This window comes from Nannospalax galili, unplaced genomic scaffold (genome assembly GCF_000622305.1).
Source record: "Nannospalax galili isolate Female #2095 unplaced genomic scaffold, S.galili_v1.0 scaffold7, whole genome shotgun sequence".
NCBI lineage: Eukaryota > Metazoa > Chordata > Mammalia > Rodentia > Spalacidae > Nannospalax > Nannospalax galili.
In genome coordinates, this window is record NW_008359081.1 from 12,956,960 (window position 1) to 12,979,702 (window position 22,743).

Consider the following 22,743-nt stretch of genomic DNA (forward strand, 5'->3'; position numbering starts at 1 on the left):
CAAAGGCATCCTGAAACTATTGTGCCTTTAGTTGTGAATTTAAACTTTTGCACTTTGCACAGTTAATAATTCTATGCTAATTCTGATAATACTCTGAATACTTAGCTGTTCATTTTCATTCTTTTGAAGCATAGTGTCAAAACCATATAGGTTGTAATTTAAAGAATTTATTTCTGATCAACACCCTTTATATGTTCGCAGGCACAGCAGATACTTTGAATTCTGAGCCCAGTGCTTTTTCTGAAAATGACCTGCTAACCTTCATTCAACAATCTGAAAATTTGACCAAAACAGAGCTGATTGCAGCAAATCAGACTACTCTGTGCAATAATATCATTGTGCAGAAGGCTGGTATGTTTAATAATGAGAACTCAAAGTCAGAAAATTTTTATGCGTTACTCTCAGGACATATGTGTCATGAAAGTAATATAAAGCTCCAGGGGCAAATGGACATTTCAGAGCCTGATCCATCATTTGCAATTCCCTTTGAACAAGCAGAAAGTACAACTAATGCCATTATGGAAGATACTCTTACTAACAATATAGAAAGTACCAGCGACTGGATGACAGAAACACCAATATCTGGAGAACTCCCTGAAACTAAATCACCACAGAATGCTCTGGATGTATCATCATTGGAATATCACCATTACGTATCACCTGAGAGTCTAGAGCTATTTTCGCAATTGACAGAGGGTGTGACCAAACCTGATTTTCAAGTTAAAGGTCTTGTCACACCTTCTCAAAATACAGACCAAACCTTGACAAGGAACACAGCTCATACAGCTCAGTCCATGTCCGCAATGTTAAATACCTCTGTCGATTTGGTAGGTAGTCAGGACCAGTACACAGATACACCTTCACATTCAAGTCAGGACAGTATGCAGTCTTCTGTAAGAATGACTGCTCCTGTAACTTCAGATGCTAGATTAGATTTTACAGCTCCTTTAGGTACATATGAGTCAGCACAAACCATGTCACGATTTCTTGAAGCTGGTAACACAGCAGAGGTTAACAACTTCAGTGCATTTAATTTAGAGTTTAGTGGATCACCTACTCATAATAACAGTACACAATTTAGTTCTCATGACATCAATTCTTACTCTGATTCTATGTCTAGTCACCTGTCTAGTTCTATTTCTTCTCTTATGTGCCGTTCTGTTGCTAGTTCTAGTGCTCTTTCTAGTACTAGATGTGATTCTACTTTACAATACTCACAAGTCCGCTTTTTGAGTCTCAGTCAAATGGCTTTCCCTAGTCCTATGTCTAACGCCACTATGTCCTACAGTGATGAAATTCCATCTAACTTACAATGTCTTGAATATACGAATGAACCATGTTTATCTTCAAACCCAATCTCAGAGGTCAGAAATGAGTGCACACTACCAGCAGTACCTCATCTTGACAATGGCTCATGTAGTACAGTACCTCCTATTTTGCAATTCGATGAATATCTTCAGAACCAAGCTGAAATTCTTACAGAGGAGCAAATCAAAGGCATAGCCGCAAGAGCTATTTCTGCAAAGAATGCAATAAAAATTTGTAATAGTTGCATTTCAAAATACCCAGAAGTCACTAATGTCCTCATACAAAATTGCTTTCAAGAAATTGGCAGTGAAGACATTGATCTTCAGCTTCCTCTGAGCCCAAACTGCGTTATTTGTGATAAAATTATAATATATGATTATGACTAAATAAATTCTGCTTCAGTTCTGAACCTCAGATAAATAAACTATTATATATTATGAAAAACAACAGTGACTTGCTCTTGTATGCTTTTGTAGTTACACTGTGTACTTTATAAATACAAGATATGGGTCTATTGTTTCAGAGGAATGATTTATTTTCTCTAGGTTTTGTTTCATGATGAAAAAAATGTTTTATAGTATCTTTTTTTTTTTTGGTCTTTTTGAGACAGGGTCTCCCTGTAGCCCCAGCTGTCCTGGAACTCACTATGTAGACCAGGTTGGACTTGAACTTACAGAGATCTACCTGCCTCTGCCTCCCGAGTGCTGGGATTAAAGGCATGCACAACCACATATAGTATCTCTTACCTCACAGAAAAAGAGTAATCCCACAACATGATAGCTCACTGGATATGGAAAGCAATATTTAGGGTACATAGCTTTTATGTATTCCTGAGAGCATGAAAGAAAAACCTTACACATGATATAATAAATTCCAAATCAGTCGTAAAAGGCTTTTCTAAGAAAGGAATAGCAAGGATCTCATAGACTTGCCCTATCTTGTGTGCATATGAAGAAATTTCAAACAATCCAAAATAATTACATATTAATGTAGGAAGAAAATAATCATTCACATTAAAATGTGATATTTCTGAGTAGAAATGCTTGACTGGATAGGACTTTATATACATATATATATATGCATATATATATATATGGACTGGTCAGGGTGGGGTGGGGGACATAGACGGGGGAGGGCTCTAAATTTGATTATGATCTGTTGTATGAAATGAATAAAATGTTAAAAATGTTATTAAAGGGTTTCTCATTTACAGCATGCTCAAAAGCAGTCTTCCAAACCTTACCTTCTCTCCCATGAACCAGAATTTTATCATAGCAGTTAACACATCTTTAAACTCTTTCTGACTCACTCCTATTAATTTTCTAACCCAAGTTTTTTGAAATCTATGTGTCACAGTTAAAAATTCTGACAGAATAGCATTTACTTAAAGACCATTTAAAAATGTGAAAATGTAGACAAAATCATAGACAATTATTTTTAAAAAATTAGTCAGAATCAGAAAGACAAATGTAACATGTTTTCTCCCACAACTGTTACTAGTAATTAAACATATCAAAAGGGTTAGAAAGATAGGTGCTAGATAAGGATGGATGGATGGATAGATGGATAAATCATTTTCAGCTCAATTATATAAAAAGATAGGTAGATGGATAGATGAGAGATGATAGATAGAAGATAGATGATTGATAGATGATAGATAGATGATAGATAGATAGATGATAGACAGACAGATAGATGATAGATAGATGATAGAAGATAGATAAATAGATAGAGAGATAGATGGATAGAGAGATGATAGACAGAAAGAAAAATAGAGAAATGGGCTGTTCTGTAGAGGAAGATATATCAAAGAAAGAAAAGAATGAAGGACAGCAAGAAAAAAAATAATATCATAAAATTGTACGTTCTTGCTCATATATATTTACAGGAAAAAAAGAATTGGATTTAAGAGGCAGGATGGGAGCATTTGGGTGTGTAACGCAGTATATGGGGAGTGACTTAGTATCAAATGATATGTGTTTGTGAAATGACATAAATAATCTCGATATATTGTGTATATACAAGTAAAATTTTTTGTATTTTCAAGTAAAATTTTATACTAAAAAGCAATAAGCGAAAATGAGGAAATTATAAAGTAACCAAAACTTAGTACATGTAAGAAGTTACCATTTACAACCCAAGTTTAAATATGCATGCAGAACAAGTCTCTCCTATAGCCTAAAATATTCAGTATTCACAGTAGAGAATCATCCAAAATGAGCTACAACCTTAAAAGAGATAAATGGAATCCACTACAAAAATAAAGACTGACAGAAGAAAATAGGGCAAATATGTATGCTGACCTTTCTTTCTTCGGGTCAACTGTTCCATTCACATTTCCTCCATTAATTAGTTTGGAGTTTTGGCTTAGAGTGTTTTAACTTCTAATCAGTGTTCAGTGGACTTTGTTTCTCTAAGTCTGTGTCAGCAAAATACATCAATGCAGGATCACATGGCAGAGGAAGCTGCTGCTATGGTGACTGGAAAGTGCAACAAAGACCCAGGGAAAGGACAGAACTCCAACATTCGGTTCAAGGTCATACTCCTTTTTGTAATAATCAAAATGATATGTGTATTCCTTTACTAACCTGTGAACATAATTTTTATTTTTTTAAATTACTTACTAGTGCTTAGCAGTTGTATAATGGAATTTATTAATGAAAGTATTGATAGGGATGGGGAAGTACAGAAAAGAAAAATATAAACACAGGCACCACGTTGCTGGTAATTCATGATTATTTCCTTTCCATTTTGTTTTGTTTTATTGTAAGATTTAAAGAGTAGTGCTGGGACTGACTGGTCTCAGTCCGTCATGATTTTTGACACCCTTTCAACTTCAAATACAGCAGCAGTTTGGCTGTTTTCCTCAGATTTAAAATGATAAAATGATGTGACAGCCTTAAGGAAACGATATGCCAAAAATGGGGAAAGTGAGGGAGAGAAAGACAGTGGCTTTTTCTTCCTTTCCTTCAAACCCCTCTCTCCGTCTCAGGGCTGATAATCTCTGGATTATGTTTGCTAATGAAAACTCAGTCACTGAGGATTTTATCTGATGAGGATTTTTCAATAGATAAGCTTGTTGCCCTCTTTATTTTGTTACTTAATGATACCCTCAATGAGCACGCCCTGCATGGGATGGCCAGAGACGCAAAATTTTGTTGACCATTAGTTTCAGCCTTTGAACCTCAGGGCTCAGAAGCTGTGGCAAAGCAACACACCCATTCCCACCTCCCACGCACACACACACACCAGGCTAGTTCCAAAATGAGATGACCTAGTCTGCCTGAAGCAGAATAATAAATGGTTTCACAGCCCAGGCTTGCCCAGTGAGGAGAGACACGTTGCCTTGGCTGGAATCTGATTAAACACAGAACATTTAAAACGATAAGAGACTTAAATTAAGTTTTTTTCATATTTTTATTATGTTATTTCTTTTACAACACCCTAACCATAATTTTACCCTCTCCCCCATCCACACACCCCCACAGCCCACCGCTATTTGATTTCATGCATTCTCTCAATTATAAGGACTATTGACTCAACTTAATGTCCCAGACTTCCATCAGAGCAAGTTTATCCACTATACTCAAGTTAGGCTATATAGTGTCTCTCCTGTAAAAATCAGCTTTTATTCATCCAACAGTAGTCAGTGGGGTTTTTGTTTGCTTCAGTTTGCACAGGTCTTGTTCATTCAGTCACCACGGCTACATGTTCATATGAGCAAGACCCCATAAGCCTGCAAGACTATTTCCATGTGGCCCTGCACCTCCTCCCCTTGCTATTACAATCTGTCTGTACCCTCTTCCGCATTGCTCCCTGGGTCCCTGGGTTGGTGCATATTAATATAGGAGTCCTGAGCTAGGAGCCACAGTCTTCAGACTCTTGTTCTCTATGTGTTATCCATTTGTAGCACTTTGTGATCACTGCCTTCTTGCTGGTTCTAAGACTCCAATTATCTCCTTGTTGGCTAAAAGTTATAGGCCTCACCCATTTTGCAAATTGGAAATTGAAAGATCAGAAAGAATAGTCCTGAACGTGTAGGTATAGTCCAGTATTATGGGGCTGCTTGTTTTGTATAAGACGGATAATAGGGATATGAGATCCCTCCACACTTTACAAGCTGAGTCTCATCATTCTTTTGCAGGCTGACTTAGAGATCATAACTATTGACAGTGTTCGTCTTTAACTTGCTTGTTAAACACTACATAAAGTTCTCAAGGAACTTTAACAGAATACAATAACTTTAGACTCACTACTGACCAAGTCAGCAGGGATTTGTTGCATATTTAGTTTAAGCATATAGATCTAAATGAAACTGTGAGGTAGAAGAGAAAATCAACATGATTCCCCAAATAGGCAATAATAGGACCTTCTCCTGTACACACCTGGAAAGGATGAAGCACTGAACTTCTATATAGCCACCTGTTTACTCAGATAATAGACCTTTAGACCCTTGCAAGGGGCAGGCATGCATATCTATTTCAGATGTAACATCATTATGTACTTACTTCATGGCTTGCTAAATTCTGTAGCAGAATTCATAGAACTAGCAACAGACCACAGGACTGTAACCTGCCTAATGCTTCTCTAAACCAACCAAACAGTTTAACATGCAAGATCATTGGGAAGGTGATACACTCTAGACAAGTTAAAAGGCAAGCGTACTTTGAAGTCAAATTCAACTTCAAATTAAAGTACTATTTAAGAGCAGTTATATGCTCTGTATATATCTATGTCTCTGATATAGTTACATTATTAAGTACAATAAAGAGATCATCAAAAACATACATTATATAAAGAATTAATAGACATTTTCTAATTTTTTTTTTATTTTTTGTTTTATGTGTAGGAGTGAATTCCCTCCATGGATGTAAGTGTATTTGTACTGTGCAATGACTGTGAAAGTCAGTGGAAGATGTTAAATTCCCCCGAAACTGGAGTTAAGGGCAGTTATTAGCTTTCATTTGGGTGCTGGTTATTGAACTACGGTCCTCTACAAGACCAGCCAGTGCTCATTTCCACTGAGCCATCTCTCCATCCATGTTAAATATGTTTTAGTACACCAAATAGGAATTCAAAACGTTAAAACATTTATTTTTATCAGCCCATGTAATGTTTAGCAACCATCACTGAAGAGGGAGGACAAAGAATAGAAGAGCTGGAATAGAGAAGGGCTGTGAAATATCACATAGAGGAAATCACACCCCCACTGAAAATCTTTTCTTAAAGCTTATGCTTTTCCACTGCACTGGACCTGCAGAACTGGGCTTGTCAACAGTTAATCATGGATCAAGTTGTGTCTCATGACATCCTCCTCATCCTTGCTGAACTAGATGGGTTTTGAGGGGTGGACAATGTCTTGACTACAGTTTTGTAACCCAACACTGAGCCCTCCAAGCTCACGTTGGATAGTTCCAAATCCTTGGCAGCACAGAAAAATTTGGGTAAAGTCACTGGGTCAAGAAAGAGTCAGAAAAGTGCCAGTGTGAGAAAAGGAACTGGTAGGAGGAGTGGGGACGACGGGTGTGGGATCATTAAGAGGATGGGAATGAGAGTAAGGTGAATGCAATCTATGCAGGTATGAAACTGTCAAAAACAAATTTAATCAAATACTTGGTTAGAGGCGTTCCAAACCCAATAGCCATTTTAAATATCAGACACAAATGAAGATGAGTTTACAAACATAAAAATAATTTAAGAGGCACATTCATGTGGCTAGCTTGATGCCACCTTTGTCTTCACACTGAAATCAAGTGTTGGGCTATAGGAGGGTGAAGATAGGGGAGAGGATCTAAATTGGATTAAGTTCTATTAGATGAAATACACAAAAACTGAATAATTTATATTAAATAAGATTTATGAATAAGTTCTGAAGGAATTGTGCTGTTGCTAAATGAGAAGACAAATCCTGAGTCAAAACTGACCCAATTAAATGAATTTCTATTGAATTTTTTGGCATTTTATACAATGCATTTTAATCATATTTATATGTCCTCCCCTATCTACATCCATCATAACACTGAATATGTTACACATTTTGTCACCTCTATTAAGGCACATCAATTTGTTTGATTCTTCAGATGTGCTCATTGTGGGTTCATATGTTGGAGACTCATCAGCCTATCTAGTGACAGTTGCTAAAAGGATACTACCTCTTCCTCTCCTGGCAGTGATCAGCTGTCAATGGTTCCTTCGCAAATTTGGGAGATTATTGCCCATTTTTCCCACCAATGCAGAGTTTTTATGTGGACTGAGTTTTAAGTGGGTCTTGTGTATGCTCTCACCATCGCTATAACTTCATATGAGCAAGCTTGCAGCCACCTAGAAAACTGCTGTTTCCTTATAGTCTTCCACCATAACTGGCTTTCACAGTCTTTCTGCCCAGTCTTCTACAATGGTAACTGATGCCTGGGCATAAAAGTTTTATACAGAAGTCCTACCCAAGGACACACACTCTGTTTTTTAGTACATATATTTTATTGAGATTTTGTAACTCCATAAATAGTTCTTAATCAAATTAAGATTCCCTTGCCCATCCATGCCCCCCCATTCCCCTACTGAAGCTCATGTACTTCATCATATATGTTATGTCCTATTAATTCAGGAATTTGTACCCAAATGTCAGCCTATCTAGTGATCATATGTAAGTCATACTCTTCCTCACCCAGCAGCACTGTCTCCAATAGTTCTCAGAACAGGAATGGCCTGCAATCTAGTCCTCTACTCACTTTTGGGCCCTTGTTTAACTGAGCTGACAGGGGTCCTGTGCTCAATGACACTATTGCCACAAGTTGACCTGTGCAAGCTTCCAGTGGCCTAGATGCCTCTGCTTGCTTGTGTTCATCAACCAACTCTGGCTCTTACACTCTTTCTGCTCCCTCTTCCACAATGGTCCCTGAACCGTGGGTACATTGCACAGATGACCTTCTATATAGGAGTCTTATCCTACAATTTACAGACTCATTCTTTAAAACGTGGCCAGTTGTGGCCTTCTGTGTGTATCATACTATTACCTGGAATTTCCTCAGACCACTATAGCGACAAGCTATTATTCCACCCGCTTCCCATACTCCTCAGAAGGAGTGAAGGGGGGAATGAGTTACCCTTCCCACTCAATCAGTTAACCTTAGCCGCATGAGGGAGAGGGCAAAGGATATATAAGCCAAGAACGCAATGACGCAGGCCTCTCACCATTTTGCTTGGCTGTCAGGATGTCGCCAGATATATGTTTGAGCTTGGCCTTTCCAGAGAAGCCATAAATGAGGAAATTCCCACTCTTTTGTAACGAAACTAGCACCACAAGCTCAGTAAGTCCAATATACGCATTTGGATTTTCTAAATGGCGGTCTTGGAGAATACTTGCCTGGCATTGTCATAAGAGTGATGGGAGAAGGGTACCAGACACCACATTTGCTTTTCATCAGTGAATTTGACCTTACAACTGGAAGAGCTGGCAGGATATGACTAAACTGAGGATGAATTTGGGAAGAGCAATTGTGATGTCCCTGATAAGGGGAAAAAGACCAACAGTCTAAGCAAAGTGGGGTGAGTGGAGAGTGTGGGCCAAGGAAATGTTAAGCTTGTGTGACACCCTGATGGCCTTGGTTGGGGTAGCTGCAGTGACATGGTGAGTGCAGTGGATAGTGAGATATGTAACTAGGAAGAGGCCACCCACCTAAGCAAACAAGGTTGATGGGGGAAATCCCAGGTTGGGAGCCATCTTGTGGATGGTATGACGTGGCAGGCCTGCTTGATTGGCGGGGGCCACCACATTAGTATGGAGATGCTTGTAAAACAGCAGAAGCTCTGGAAGAGACTTTGCAAGCTCTGGGGGTAGCACACCAGGGACATAAATGTCAACAAGTGACTGTATAGGCCACATGGCCACTGCAATTTGGAATAAGAAAATTGCCCCAAGTAGAGGCCTTAGCCAAGAGGGAAACTGAAGGTTGTTAGAGAGGAATTAGAGCAAGAGGCATGTATGTGGCAGGTGTCATCAGTACTGACTTCTGACCTTGCCATTAATTTAGATAAAAAAGAAAAGGAGACGGAGGTGTTGGTATGCCATTTTTTAAAAATTTTTACAAAAATTTTTTAGGAATTTAATACATGTATAAAAGGTGTTTTGATCAAACCATGCCCATTCCCTCCCTTCCAACATTCCCCACTCTGAAGAAGTAACCCTAAAATCCTTTAAGGATTAGATACAGGCTCCCAAATACATTTGACACTTTTGGCTTTTGGAACAGAGTATGTTGCTATCAGCCCCAAGGACATTTTGACTTTTAGCCAAGAAACTGGCTACATTTCTTTGGGGTCTTTTTACCCTAACTTCTTAGCCAATTCCTACCTCCTATTCTTATCACATCATCCTCTGAAGGGGTTACCCAAATTGCCAATAGGGAATAGGCTGCCAACAGCTCTGGCGTCTTCCATGCTAAGCAGAGACGCAGGGTGAGGCAATTGGAGTACCCCTTCGGTGGGTGTATTAGTCACTTTTCTGTTGCTGTGATAGAAACTGACCGAACCAATTTATAGAAGGAAGAATTTATTTGAGCTTACGTTTCCAGGGTAATTACAGTCTGTCTTGGTGGGGAGGCATGGTGGGAGAGATGGCTGGAGAAGAGGAGCAGAAGCTAAGCTCTACATCTTCCAGCAGGCACAGGAAACAAGAGAACAACTGGAGATCTGGCAAGGTTTAAGAACTCTCTAAGCCCACCCCCAGTGATGTGCTTCCTCCAGGATAACCACACCTTCTAAAACCTCCCAAAACAGTGCCATCATCTGGGGACAAGTTGTCCAAACACTTGAAGCCTATGGGGGACATTATCATTTCAACCACCACATTCCACCCGCTGGTCTCCATAGGCTCATGACCATATAAAATGCAAAATGCATTTAGTCCAACTTTAAAAGTCCACATAGTCTTTTTCAGTCTCAATACTATGTCTCAATACCTTTTAAAAGTCCACAGTCCAGTGTTTTCTGAGACTCAGGTAAATATCTTAACTGTAAGCCTCTATCAAATCAAAAGACAAATTACATACTCTCAATATACAGTGGAACCGAATACACATTGCCATTCCAAAAGGGAGGAATGGAGGCATAGTAAGGAAATACCGGACCAAAACAAGATGGAAAACCAGCAGGGCAAACACCAAATCCAGTAGCTCCATGTCCAGCTTCTGGGACTTTACTTCCAAAGGGTTTAGTTGGCTCAGCCTCTCTAGCTTTGCTGCATGCAACACACATCTCTCTCTTGTGTTGGTACCACTCCCTGTATGCAGGTCTTCTTGGCAAATGCATCACAGCTCTGGCATCATGAACTTCTTGGGGTCTCCATTGCCAACCAGGCTTTACCTACACAGCTTTAAGAAATGGCCTATCAGGGCCTTCTCTAGGCAGGGGCACCCCTGCTTCATACTGCCTGGCCTCCGAGGCTCTCTGAAACCTCTGAGGAAGAATGGATGACCCCTTCACTCTTCCATCTTTCATGCTTCTAAAGCCAGCACCTGGTGAATGACACTGCCAAATTTGACTGCAAATTTGAGGTGGACTCCAGCCTGCTTTGACCATTTTAGAAGCTTTTCTTTTCCATGCACCCCCCCAGCATTTTCCTTTAACAAGTTGGAGGCTTAACTGGGTGTGGTATTGCCCTGGAGGCACTCTCCACTGTTTAAGTCTGAATCTCTAGGCCCCTCCTTAATCACTTTAATCTCCTTATAAAAGGGATCTTCTCCAGTACATGCCAAGGCTCCAACATTGATCTTCCTAGTGCTCTTTTTCAATCCAAACTGTATTTCTTTCTGCCCCATTTGCTCTTTTTCACTGTAGATCTGCATAATATTCACCATTAATATCCATGCCACCATTTCTACATTAGGCTATCTTGAAATTTCATCCACCAGAGAAATTAAAACATTACTTTTCACCTTAGCCTCAGGCAAGCCTTTTGGCTGTGGGCAGACTCCAACCAGACTCTTTGTCAAAATATCCCAATTGCTGCTTAAGTCCTTATTTCCCCCTGGAACTCCGTTGTTCTCAGCACTGCTTTCTTCCAGGTGTTTACTAGAAAGGCCTGTTAAGCTCTGCTTACAGCAATGAACCACTTTTCTAGCCCAAACTTCCAAAGTCTTCCACATTCCTCCAAAACCCCACATGGTCAGGTTATCCACAGCCAACATTCCACTTTCAGTACCAATTACTGTATTAGTCACTTTTCTGTTGCTGTGATAGAAACACTGACTGAACCAATTTATAGAAAGAAGAATTTATTTGAGCTTAGGTTCCAGGAGAATTACAGTCCATCTTGGCAGGGAGGCACTGCAGCAGAGATGGCTGGAGAAGAGGAGCAGAAGCTAAACTCTAGGTCTTTCAGCAGGCTCAGGAAACTAGAGAACAACTGGAGATCCGGCAAGGCTTAAGAACTCTCTAAGCCCTCCCCCAGTGACGTGCTTCCTCTAGGATAGCCAAACCTTTTAAAACATCCCAAAACAGTGCCATCATCTGGGGACAAAATGTCCAAACCCTTGGAGCCTATGAGGGACATTATCATTCAAACCATCACAGTGGGTCTATCTAAAAGACTCCCAAATTGCATAGTCCTTGAAGCTTGAATAGGAGATGTGAAAGAGAAGTAAAGGCAAGATTAATTATCATTGCAAGTTCTACACAGGCAACTAGAAAAAAGTCAGAACAGGGAAGTTTTCAAATGTTCATATGAAAGTCCATTGGAGTTTCTTGACAGGGGCTTCCAAAAGCATCCCTCTATTGGGTTGTTCCTCATTTTCCTTTTTTCTTCCAAGGCTGGACTAGTTGGCTGGGAAGAGTGGCTCCAAATCCTTTTAAATTCCATGTCCTTTTAATAAGATGATGCTATACAGCAGTCCCTTCTGAATGAAATAGCTACAATCATCACGATTTCTGCTGAGCCTAATAGATAAACACAGTCACAATTGGGCTTGCTGACGGTTGTGCTCATTCATTAAAGCAGTGCCAAGCAGGCTCACTGGAACCTCACCTGAATATCCAGTCACTATTTCTAGCCATTCTTCCCAACCAATTGGTCCAGCCTTGGAAGACAAAAGAAAAATGAGGAAGAACCCAATAGAGGTTTTCATTTACTTTAAGGTTTTTTAACGTATCCAATTTGTCTATTTTAAAGGAGCTTTGGTTTACAATAACAAAAAACATTCTCAACAGAGTAATTGCAAAACCTTAGTCACTAAAAATCTATCTAAAATGTAATTATACTGTATACATAGTCAACATGAGATTAAATTCTTAAAATTAATTTACTTGGTATAATATTAACTTATAAGTAAAGTGTCATACAAATTCAAAATTTTAAATTAGCACAAATACTTTTTCAGGTCAGAAAGTTATCCCTTTAATCCTCACAACATGGTTCTTATTACTCAAATACGTAAATTAATTGTAAGTACCTATCTTTCTCTCTCTCTTTCTCTCTCTCTCTCTCTATATATATATGTAGATATATGTAAAATATATTATGTGAAGAGGTAAAATATTAAATATTTCATAATTTTTCACAACAAATATGTTTGGGAAACTTTTTAAGAAAGTTTACTGAAGTTTTGCCAGGCTTACACCATAGTTTAAATCAAGTGATTATCTGGAGACTGAGAACTTCAATTTGATAAAATTTTGCTTTTTCACCTGTTACTTCTCTCAAACTAGTATTCCCACTCTTACAGCACTGAAGAGTTTTGGTAAGTCACTTTCTGAAGTACATGAAGTTAAAAGATTAGTAATGGTTTTGCATTTTCTACAAGGTTTACCTGGGCACTTATAAAGCACAGTGTGTACACAAGATATATTAACCCATTATATTATCTTACGTGTGTAATTTGGATTCCATATTCTTATAATAAGATGATGTGGCACAGCACTCTTCTGAGTCAAATAATTGCATGACTTCAAATATGCCTACTTACTAAAGATCCTCACAATTGGGCTTGCTAAAAAGCATGACATTTGGGCTTGTTGATGGTTGTGTTCCTTCATTAAAGGAGGGGTAAGCAGGATTATTTGTCCCTCACTTGAGTATCCAGCTATTCTTCACAGCCACCTGTGTGTAACTCTGCCTTAATAACACATGGTCTCCTGGATTTGGGAAGTACTAAAGTATATAATCTGGCGAACACTAGGAAGAGAAGGCTTGACCCATGAGGTCAGAGAAAATTCAACATCCATGCTGGGTAAATGCTTTCCCGTGCAAGTACACAGGTCTCCCATATACCTCCATAAATCCTAAATCATCTCTTTAAGTAAACTCACTGTTTCCCCAGAGGAAAGCTTTACTTATTCAAACATTGGTTTCACACTAGAACCTTTGAAATGGGATAAACATTGCATAGTATCCCCAGGAAGGGAATTCTCTCAACAGAAGAAAATGAGAAGCTGAAAGATGTTAGAATGAAATGAAAATGGAGCTTTTTATTAAGAAAGATTTATGTATGAATATACTGATGGCTGGATATTTCCAGAATTAAAAAAAAGAGAAAATATATGCAACTGATAAATTCTGTGTAGGTTTGTTATGACATTTAAAGGATTAGACAGAACTAATGTATATGTAATCTTAAATTTCTAAATTCATTGTTTTTAGTCAACTAGCATAAGGAACAAAATGTATGTCTAGTCAAGGTTTTTCTGAGAATGTTATGTTTTTGCCCAAGCTTTATCTACATAGTACATGGTTATTAAAAGTACAAGATTGGGGCCAAGGTGTGGTGGCACACACATTTAATCCCAGCACCCGGGAGGCAGAGGCAGGCGGATCTCTGTGAGTTCAAGGCCCACCTGGTCTACCTAGTGAGTTCCAGGACAGCTGGGGCTACAGGGAGATCCTGTCTCAAAAAGTCAAACAAACAAACAAAAAGCACCAGATTGGTTTAACTATGGTTTTTGAGTGTTTAAGTGCCATACATTGAGGCCTATACTAATATTGTTAGAAGGATATAAAGGGACAGTTTTTTTCTCCCTTTCCCTCCAAAGTGAACTAAATCCTGGGAGACTATGTGGCATCTCTTGAAGAGTCCTTTAACTGTGATTAGTCACCTCTCCTTCTTTCAGGAAGGCCCTAGAGACCCCAGTGGAAAGACTCAAGGCAGTGTCCAGGATAACAAAATGAGGCTCAACTCAGGGCAAAGTTTCCTCCATGCTTCTACGCAAACTCACAGCCAAGCAGGTCCTTCTAACTTATTTTCATATACAAGGAAACAGTAAAAGAAAGGCCTAAGGAGCCAGAGGTTTCTCCCAAGCCCATATGACCCCTAAAGAACCTCCTCAACTGACCTTAAGAATAAAAATAAATTAGTTTATTTGGGCCAACTGCATGGTCTTAAACACTAGGCATGAAAGTATAACAAGAGAGTAAAAATAATGGTATATTTCTGTAAGAGTCCAAAGGATTGAACTTCCCAGACATTAGGCTTAAGATCATATAAGATTCTATTTCTCACTAATGACTTTGTTCTTAATAAGAAAATGCTACTCAGGTTTCAGACATCACATCCTGGCCTAATCAACTCTGCAGTGTCTACCTGCAGACAAAAGAAAAAAGAAAATTCTCAATTAAAATTTTAAAAAATGGATAAATTTCTTCTCTTTCCCTGACCTGAAGCCATTTGGGAGGGAACACACACCATGATTTTAATCACTCCAACAACTATCAAAGGGCTTGAAAAGCAAGACTTGAGTTTAGCCAGGACAGCAAATAAAAAAAACAAAACAAAACAAAAAACAAGAGTTGAAAAGAGAAACTCGGTAGATGAATGGTGTTGAAACCCACATCTAGAAACTCTGATTTGAATATTCAGGCTGTTTTGACTTCTTCTGTGTCCCAGCCTAGAATTTTTGTCTAACTAATTTTGCCTTTACTTTTCCTTCCCCTCCTCATATCACTGATGCCCATCATCCTCATAATGATGATTGTTCCATGTCTTTTAAGATATTTAGGTAAGAATCAAACAGATGATCTGAATAACAGTAAACCAGATGCTCTTAACCAAATTCACTCAGTTATCCCTACCACTTCCTGCCTTCCTGTTCTCACATTTCAGACCAATATTTCAGCCTTTGAGACCACCCCTCTATGACAAAGTCCCTGTCTATCAGGAAGTAGCTTAAGAAAGGCCACTGTCACCCCTTATCATTAACAAAAGCCTAGAATGTTAGGTGTCTGGCTGTCTCCTAAAATGGTGCTGTAACTCCCAACATTCTAAAATTGTGGGTTTGGGCTTAGTCCCTAGAATGTCCCTCTGCTTTCTGGGAGACCAACCAGTCCTTAGCTAAACTGCCCAGCCTACATCATGGAAAGTTACACCAACCATGAAACTGCCTATGAAAGATGTCTGACTTCCCCTGCTGGCTGTAGTTTTTCTGTTCCCTGAGAGTCTGCCCAGCAGTCTGTTAGCTCTCAAATAAAGTGTTCCCCGCCTCCCACCCCCGCCATGGTGTGGTCTGGTTGGTGGTCTTCACTGCCTTCTTACATACAAAAGGCAATGGACATAATTTGACTTACCAAAGTCCTGGATGAGCAGGCCTGTCTGCCTGGTCCAGAGGTTGGGAAGCTGGTGGTGGGAGTACTGCTTCATGAGGGAATTAGTGATCTATGGTTTAAGAATCTAGTACTAGGATGTAAGGTGAAGGAATTGGAGCCTGCCTATGGCAGAGGTCTGCAGGGTATGGGGAGGGGGCAGATGAGAGAAATGGAGTAGACAGCAGGCAAAACTCTTCAGGCTCATATTTTCTACACGTTGTTCATTTGTGGTTTCTGAGGTAATCACCATCTGTTGCAAGAAGAAGCTTCATGGATGAGAGTGAAGTGATGCTTTATTTCTCACTCTTCCCACAGTGTCACTATGTTTCTTGAGAGTTAAGTGCAGACGTCCCATTGTGTATGTTTCACTTATGGCTAGGCTCCTCACAGAAAAATATTTTCTGCTCTTGGTCAGTTCTGGAACTCTATATAAGAGTCCCCATCTTTTGCAAATAGTATCTTCTTCAATGCGTGGTGACAGGTATACTTATCTGCAAATACGAGGATATATATTTAGCATACAGAAAGATACTATGTTTGTCCACGGCTGTGAAAGACATACATTTCACCTAAAAGATATCACCACTTCAGCCATGTTTATTGGCTATGTTTACAATACCGCACATGAGGTCCCTCACAGTGAATGGGTTTTAAGTTCAAATAAACATCTATTGATTACTCCAAATTAAAAGCGCCACTACTGAGCAGACTACTGGAGAGTGCCTGGGTCTGGCCTTTGCCTGATGGTTTTTGATTCTAGATGTGAGCTCTCAGCTTCTTATTCCTGTCACCACATTGCCATGCCTCCCAGCCATGATGGAAGCTTATCCCTCTGGACCCATAAGGACAAATAAACACTTTCTTCTCTAAGTAAATTAATTAATTAAGTAAGTAAGTAAGTAAAATATATAAGCCACTACTGCACTGATACAATTAGTTTTCTCCACCAATCAGCACTGCGGTTATTTGAATTTACAACTGGATTGGAAAATTAAATGATATTCTCCTTGATTAGCTTTTGATTCTATGAAATCTCATCATCAGAGTGAATGTGAATGTTTGGAAACGAATGCTTCCAAGTCAGTTCCAGTTCCATTCCTCCTAGTTTTGTGTACACAGTGTGTTGCCACTTCAGAAATAGTGTCTTACCTTCAATTTCTGGGAGGCTATCAAGGGCTGTGGCAATAGCCTGTTTTATGTTGGGGCTCTCTTGAACTGATCTGACCAATAACTCGGTGGGAAGTTTCTCCTGCCTGGCACTGTGTTACTTTTATATAACATCCAGCTGTATACAATCACCCAGAAAGGTACAAAGATAGATGATAGATGACAGATAGATAGATAGATAGATAGATAGATAGATGATAGACAGATGATAGTTAGATGATAGATAGATGGAGAAATAAATGATAGGTGATAGATAAATAAATGATAGATATTGATGCAGATATAAAAGTATATGCTTTTTTTCAGTAGGATATTAAGAGATTTCAGTAGGTTTTCACACCACAAGTGAATTATTTTTCTTTCCTCTCTCTCCCCTTGTGTAAACTTTCCTCCTCACTCCCCCGATAAAGATTTCATTTTCTCCATTTACTTCTTGGTAACACTTGTATTCTACTATATACCCCCCTCAACCAACTCAGCTCCTTCTTTCCCTTTCCCCCCTTCCTTCCATATTCTTGGATCCTGTGTTTACATCAGAATATATACTCACATACATGGATTTAAATCTAAATCTGAAAATGAGAGAGAACATGTCACTCTTGTTTTGCTGAGTCCCTGCTACTTCAATTAGTATACCAGTTTCTAGTTCCATTAATTTACCTGAAATTTCCATGATTTCATTTTTCTTTACCACTGAGTAGAATTCCGTTGTGTAAATGTACCGTATATTTGTTTTCCATTCATCAGTTGAGGTGCATTTAGGTTCTTTCCATTTTTAGGCTTTTATTAAAAGAGCAGCTATAAGCATTACTGAATAAGCATCTCTGCAGTAATATGAGTCATTTGTGTAAATGTTTTTTATCGGTATAACTGGACCACATGGTAGATTTATTTTTACTTCTTAAAGAATTCTGGGCATTAATTTCGTCAGTGATTGCATCATGTTGCAATTCCATCAATTAATGAATGGGGATTCCCCTTTCCCCACATTCTTAGCAGCATTTGTTGTCATTTGTTCTCTTGATATTGACTATTCTTACTAAGGAAACATGCAGTATTAACCAGGTCTTGTTTTGAGTTTCATTAATTACCAAGGAGGCTGAATATTTTTTAGGTATTTCTTAGCCATTTTTATTTCATGTTTTTATAGGGGTCTGTTCCAATCTATAGCCTTAATTGTATAAATTGATGTCTTGCTTTTGGTTTTTGAATTCTTTGTATATTCTACCTATTTATCCCCTGTCAACGTGTTGCTGATGGTGATTCTCTATCTCTTTCCTTTTCTGTACAGAAGATGATTGGTTTAATGTGGTCCCACTTGCCATTTGTTGACTTTAACTCCTGAGCAACTGACAGCCATTTGAGAACTGCTTTTCCTGTACCTATATCTTGCAGTGTACTATGTTTTCTTGTAACTATTTTAGTGTTTCAGGTTTTACACTGAGATACTAGATCCATTTGGATTTGACTTTTCTTCAGGGTGATATATATGGGCCTAATTCCATTCTTCTATATGTGGAGATGCAATTTTGTAAACACCATTTTTGAAGATGATGTCTTATTTCAGTGTGTATTCTTGGCAGCTTTGTCAAATACCACGTGATTGAAATTTCTTGCACTCATATCTGAGTTTTCTATTTTGTTCCATTGCTGCATATGTCTGTTTTTCTGCCAATGCCATCCATTTCTATTATTACATGTCACTAAGTTTTTTTTATCGTCTTTTTGAGACAGGGCCTCCCTGTAGTCTGAGCTGCCCTGGAACTCTCTATGTAGACCAGGTTGATCTTGAACTCACAGAGATCTGCCTGCATCTGCCTCCTGAATGCTATGACTACAGGCATGTGCCACCATGCCGGGCTCAATATTTTATTGGATCCGGTATAATAACTTAACCAGCATTGGTTTTTGTATTGAGTATTGTGTTGGATCCCTGGGTCTTTTGTCATTCTATATTAATCTGGGGATATTATTTTCTAGTTCTGTGAAGAATGTCATGGGAATTTTTACTGCATGGCATTAAGTCTTTAAATTGCTTTTGGAAGGATGATCACTTAGCAATATTAATCTACTCAGTCTTGAGGATGGCAGATCTTTCCATCTGCTTGTGTCTTCCCCAATCTCTTTATTTAAAGGTTCATTATTGTCATTGTAGTGGTCCTCAATGACTTTGATCTGGTTCATTTCAAGATACCGTTCATTTTGACATCATTGTGAAAGAGATTGTTTCCATGATATCTTTCCTTGATTGTTTGTTATTTTTATAGAATGGTAATTAAATTTAGTAAATTGAATGTATATCCTGCCACTGAGATGAAAGTGATGATAACTTCTACCAGATTTCTCATTTGGGTTCTCTCATGTAACAAAATCATATCTTCTGCAAATAGTGACAATTTGACCTCTTCTGTTATAATCGATACCGTTTAGGTTCTTTCTCTTGTATCATTGCTCTGGCCAGAGTTTCAAGCACTATACTGCAAAGAAAAGGGAATAGTGGACATCTTCGTGGGTTTTTTATTTTAATGGAAATGCTTCCAATATTTCTCCATTAAGAATGATAGTGACTGTGCATATTCGTATATAGTTTAATTAAGTTCAGGTATGTTACTTCCAGCCCTAGTACCTCTATGACTTCAATCATAAATGAATGCTTGGTTTTGGCAAACTTCTCTACTTCATCTATTCAGATGATCACATGATTTTTTTCATTAAGTCAATTTATATGATTTATTATGTTAATTGATTTATATTCATTGACTCATCACTGCGTCTCTGAAATAAAGCTGATGTCATTATGGTCAATAATCTTTTTAATCTGTGTCTGCATGCAGTTTTGGAGGATTGGTTGAATTTTTTTGCATATGTGTTCATTATGGATATGGGCATATTCATCTTTTGTTTACTTTTTCCCTGTTTTGATGTGACAATTCTGGCTTACTAGAAGGAGTTTCAGAGTTCTCCCTATATTTCTGTCTTTTTATGCAATTTAAATTATATAAGCTCTAGATCTTCTTTGACGGTATGGTAAAGTCTGCTGTGAATTCATATTGGTCTGGGCTTTTTTGTTTAGTTGAATGGCTTTGGATTACTGTTTCACTTTCCTTATTTGGCATGGGTCAGTATAAACTTTGGATCACTTCTTGGTTTAACTTTGTTGTATATGTTGAATTTAGAAAATCGTCCCTTTCTTGCAGCAGTCCAGTTTTGGGGATGGAAAAACCTGAGTGGGAAGGGTAGGGGATTAAGGAAAAAAGAGACACACAGAAACATCTGGGATCAGGAGAACTGCAGGCTGATGACCATGCAGGTGCTTTATTGTAGGATAAGAATGTTTTTATACCTTGTCTCAAAGCAGGAAAAAATCTACCATAGAAATACAGCACAAAACCATAAGCTCCATTTTTAATAATCACAGTTTTGTTAATCACATGTGCTTGCATCCACAGCAGACAAAAAGAACTTCTAAAACAAAGACGTACCTAAACAGTTTCATTTATCATATCTAATTGTATAATCATTCCCTAAGCAGAACTACTAAGGGAAAGACATGCACCTGGAGACTGATTATCAGAGAGTGCCAAGTACAGGCGCAGGCCTGGTGCAGCTAAGACAGGCCTTGCCAATTTCCCCTTAGCTGCTCTCCTGAGGTGAACTCCCTTTGTCTTGACCCTGGGTCAGCCAGAAAAGGCTTTGCCAATGTCCTGTTGGCTGTACTCCGAGGCAGGTTTGGGGGAAGCAGGCAGCCTGCACCTAGCAGCACAGAATATTCAGCTCCCAACTCTTTCTCTTATACTTTCAATTTTAATGGGGCATGGGTTTATAAATCATTTCCTTATAATGCTCTGGCACTGTTGTTGTCTTCTGGGATGTTTCTCGTTTTGTCTCTCATGTTTTTGATTTGGATTTACTCTTTCTTTCTTGTAGTTAGGTGGCTAGAGTACTATATGTCTTGTTTTCATGTCAAAGACCCAACTCTAAGATTCATTGAGTCTTTTTGTTGTTTTATTGGTTTCTATTTCTTTTAAATCGACTCATTTTTAGTATTCTTATCTGTTGATTGTGAGTTTGGTCTGTTCTTGCCTTTGCAATTTCTTAAGTAGTACCATAAAATGATTTATTAATGTTCTTTCTAATTTTTCAAGGCAGACCTTTTGAGATATAAATTTCTGGCTTATGATTGTTTTGGATGCATCCCAGAGTATTCATTGTGTTGTGTTACTCTTATTTTAGGTGAAGGAATACCTTTGTGTCTTTCTTTATTTCTTTTTTATTTGTTTTTCAACAATTCCTTACTCAGAAGTCTGTTGTTTAATCTCCAAGGGGACATGTAGTTACAACAGCTTCTTTGGATTTTGATTTCAGTTTTATTTAATTGAGATTTGATAGATGCATGAAATCATGAATGGAATGTGTTTCCTTTGGTGCTTCGGTGGTATATTCTGTAGTTGAATGTCAGGTCAATTTGATACATGATATCATTTAATCCAGAAGTTTCTCTGCTTATTCTTTGTCGAGAAGACCTGTCTATTAAAGAAAATAAGGTATTGACTTCACCTATTATTACTTAGTTGTGGTTAATCTGTGTCTTGAAGTCCAGTAGTACTGTTTTTTTGAAACAGGGTACACCAGAATTTAGTGCCTCTATACTCACAATTGTTATGTATTCTTGCTCAATTTTACACTTCACCAAACTGTAGTGACTTTTTTATTTCTTCTGATTAATTTTATTTTGAATTCTATTTTTCTCATATTACAGCAGATACTGCTGGTTTCAGAGTGCCATTTGTTTGAATATATTTTCCAGTCTCTGAGCCTCAGGTGATGAATATACTTGGATGTAAAATGAATTTCTTGTTGACAAGGAATAGATGTTTTTTTTTTCTTATTCCATTCAACCATTCTGTGTCAATTGACTGGGGAGCTGAGAACACAGATAATTCAAGTTATTAATAAACTTGTATATTTGTTACTATTAATTTCTATCTGTATTCTTAGTTTTAGTTTGTGTTTCTGTACTTTGTACATCAAGTGCTTTCTTTCTTTAATATATAATTAATTATTACTCATTTCATATAATGCATCTTATTAATATATAGAACCACTCAATCATCTGGGCCTCTCCCTAGTGCTACCCACAGGATTACTTACATTCTGTCTTATGTGATAATGAGCATCAAGTCATGTTTATATCTCCAGATGTTCCCTCGGGTGAGTTCAACAAATGGAACTGGTCAACAGATCTAGTCATCACTCCCTTAAAGAAGACCAACTCTCCTTCAGCCATTAGCTTTCGATAACCTTGAATTTTCTTGTGCATATCCCCAGTTGTTTGCTGGAATTCTCTCTGTTTTGAGTTTGCTTGGGACCTTTGCATCCTGTCACCAATACTGTATGTTAATATGAGCCAGTTGCCAGAAGCATAGAAAACTCTGTTTCATTGCCATCAACCACCATCTCAGGATCTTACAATTTTTACACCCACTGTTCCAGAAATGTGCATTAGCTCTGAGTTGGTTAGGTTTAATACAGGTTTAATATCCTGCAACATGCACTCTGAACTCCCTCACTCTTTAAGGTTTGTAGTTGTGGCATTCTGTGATAATTGACCTCTGTTGCATGAGGAAATTTGCTGATGAAACTTGAAAGATTCATTATCACTCTCTCTACCCCATGTTCTGCTATGGTTCATGAGTCTTATT

The 22,743-nt window shown here is 38.3% G+C and overlaps 1 pseudogene; it reads right to left on the reverse strand.

The window, feature by feature from the left end:
* Positions 1-6,609: 6,609 nt before the first annotated feature.
* LOC103725441 overlaps positions 6,610-22,743 on the reverse strand; it is a 38,726-nt pseudogene continuing 22,592 nt past the window's right edge.